The sequence below is a fragment of the Triticum aestivum genome, chromosome 1B, assembly GCF_018294505.1.
Source record: "Triticum aestivum cultivar Chinese Spring chromosome 1B, IWGSC CS RefSeq v2.1, whole genome shotgun sequence".
Lineage (NCBI taxonomy): Eukaryota > Viridiplantae > Streptophyta > Magnoliopsida > Poales > Poaceae > Triticum > Triticum aestivum.
Window position 1 is genome coordinate 584,210,716 of NC_057795.1, and position 3,205 is coordinate 584,213,920.

Here is a 3,205-nt window from a genome sequence, read left to right on the forward strand (position 1 = left end):
TCGGAAAAAACTGCACGCGTTGTTTTTTCGGTACTGTTTTCGCTCTAGTTTTTTAACCATTTATCGGAATGAGGCGTGTAATATACAGTTGAAAAGCTATGGATTAGGCGCAACTTCGACATGTTGAATACTTTTTGAGATTCCACACGATTTAAGAGCAGTATTGAAAATGGTGTGTCCCATGATGAGTGGCAGCAAGCGTTTTTTTGGCGATTTCTTCTAAACCGCTCGTCGGAATGAAGCAAATGATACACCTTGAAAAGATATCATCGAGGCGCATCTTTTTCATATCTATCATTTTCTCTAATTCATTACGGTTGAAGAGCAGTTTCAAATTTACTAAATAGCGGAACTCTGTTTTTCAAATTTTTTGAAATTTTCGGTACTATTTTCACTCCAGTTTTCTAACCGTTTGTCGAAACGAGACGTATAATACGCTGTTGGAAAGCTACGGACAAGGCGCAACTTTCATATGTTGAAATATTTTTGAGATTCCTTACGGTTTTTAGTTAATTTTGAAAACCGTGCGTCTGATGACGAGAGGCAACGGACGTTTTTCGTGAATTTTTTCAAACCGCTCGTCGGAATGACTCAAATGATACACCATCGAAAAGATATCGACGAGGCGCAACTTTTTCATGTAGAACACTCTTTTCGATTCTTTACGGTTTAGAAGTAATTTTGATTTTAACGAAATGCGGACACTCTTTTTTCGCGACACCAAAATCGTCGTAGTTACTGCATCAGACAAAAAACCGCACTGCTTTCCGACCACAAACCGCACTGCATCAGACTGACAAGTGCACTGCATGATTTCTTTTTTGTGGGACGTAAATTTTCACAAATGAGGTAACAAACTGCACTTCTTTAGATTGAAAACCGCACTGCAGCAGACGGTCAAGTGAACTTCATGATTTTCTTTTGTCGGACGTAAACTTTTCTCAGATGAGTTTTTATTGTCTTTTTTAACACTTTTTATGAACGAGAGTGGACCCGAGAGACGGGGGCAATTGAACCGCATCATATATCGAAGTGAACGGCATTACTTTTTTGTTATTTTGCTATTTTTTCTGCATTTTCATGTTGGACGCAAGTGAACAACATCACTCTCAAAAGTGAACCACATTTGAGGACCAAACACACTGCATGTAATGAGAAGCGATGTTCTTCTGAGGTGTTTTTGTTTCGGAGTACCAAGTGAACCACAAAGGAGTTTTATAGGGAACTGTGTGAGAGAACAAAGTGAGCTTCGAAACATACATATCCATTCCTTTTTTTTCTTTTTTTTCTCGTTTTACAAAATGAACCACAAAGGAATTTTAAAATGAACTGCATCTCGGGTAACATTTTCTTACAAAACAAGTCCCTGCAATCTACACATATCATTATTTAACACACAGAAACCTGCATCCACGAACCAGACGAACTGCATTGCCGATCGAGCCAAACTACACTGAGACACCTATCTGCAAGAAAAGTAATACCAAACTGCAATGGGGCAATGGGGCACTACCAAACTGCACGGCTGCGACATCCAGACCCAGAAGCACTTCAGCGATTATTTTACAATAAAAATCCAATAGCTACTGGCCACAAAACCAAGCACACTGCACAAACCATTGTGAACAAAGTGTGAACCCCGGGGCCACCCAGCCGACCTGGACTAGACCATCTCCGGTGGCTACCAACGAATTTTGAAGATGGAAGAGTCGGCGCCTGCAAGTGCACTTCATAGGGAGTCGTCGATGGCCGCATGTGCATGTTGTGTGGACTGCTCCAGCGATTCATCGGAGAGCTGCATTTGAACAAAAAATATCACGTGATGGAGTGAGCTGAACTGCCGTAGGTTTTCAACTTTGTGGCCAACACAGGGAGTGCTTTCGGACCTCCAAATCCATCCTCTTGATCTACGGGAAGCCAGCCAAACAGAAATTGGAGGCACAGTTAGATAACTATAGTACAGATCACAAATCCATCGCCCACATCTAGGGGAAGCCAGCCAAACAGAAATCGGATGCACAACATAGCTAGAACTGACAGCTGAGCATCAAGGGCAGGGTTAGAATAGCTGGTGTGTTCCCATCGACCTGGCTGGCGGTCTGTTTGCGGTGAACAACAAGTGGAAAACTCGATTACACGATCTCGTGTACTGTAATTTTTATGCTTGTAACTGCTGAACGCTGGTAGTTACTTTGCTAGTTTACCATTGGGAACTACTATTATCATGGACATATACTGTTCCAGGCTAGTCTGTCGCGTGATGCCTATGGCATCCACAAAGCATTGAACTGAAACTGATCAGAGAATCATTTTTCTCGAGCAATTAGGAAAACAATGCTGATAATCCAGGAAAGGCCATCTCCCCATACATGCAAAACTATACAGAATGTCACGATTCAAGAAACAGTTTCCTGGGAACCTCAAAAAGCAAACTACAGAGGCATTTTAGGTCACGTTTATCTAATCTTCTCTGGAATCCTCTTGATACCCGGAGCTCCAGCACTCCCTACCAACGGCCTGGCTGTGCATTCATGTAGTAGGGAGGTGCGGAAGGCAGCAAAACAGAAATCGGATGGCACAACATAGCTAGAACTGACAGCTGAGCATGGAAGGAAGACTAACAAAACAAAAATTGCAGAGAGTTCAGCCGGTTCTTACCAACGATTCAGACTCCTACTCGCCGGCGTGGATCTCAGACAGCTTCTGTCCCTTCTTCTCTGATGAAGAAACAAGCAGAGAATAGGATAAAACCAAGATACAGAAGAAACAATCAGGACTTGGGGTTCTGGCGCGAGAGAGAGGGGTCATGCGTGCGTACCGTCATCGACGGTGGAGGCGGCGGCACACTTGCGGGAGTGGGCAGCGGAGATCTCGTAGTACTGCCCTGCGTAGCCCTCGAAGAACTTGCTCATGGTCGCTCCTTCCCCTGATGAATCCGCCGGCATTCGCGGCAGCCGGACCGGATCGAGGCTCGCGAAGCCTCCGGTAGAATCTAGGCGAGTCGAGACAGTCGATGGGTGGGTGGTCGGAGCAAGTTCATTGGGGAGGGGGACGACGGACGAGTATAGGCGGGTGGGGTGCCGTGTTGGCAACCACGATGGAGGGAGGGAGTCCGGCAGCGGCGGGGGAGGGAGGCGGTGTGGTAGTGGGGGCCCAAGGGAAGACCGGATCCGTCGCCGACCAGGACGTGACGACGAGATCTGGC

At 45.5% G+C, this 3,205-nt stretch overlaps 1 long non-coding RNA gene across 1 annotated transcript; it reads right to left on the reverse strand.

The window, feature by feature from the left end:
- Positions 1 to 1,243: 1,243 nt before the first annotated feature.
- LOC123140050 (uncharacterized) lies at positions 1,244 to 3,199 on the reverse strand. Its single transcript, XR_006469755.1, has 3 exons — positions 2,819 to 3,199; positions 2,659 to 2,717; positions 1,244 to 1,795 (listed from the first exon to the last, which is right to left on the reverse strand). It is a non-coding gene; the product is annotated as an uncharacterized lncRNA (long non-coding RNA).
- Between the last annotated feature and the right edge of the window lie 6 nt (positions 3,200 to 3,205).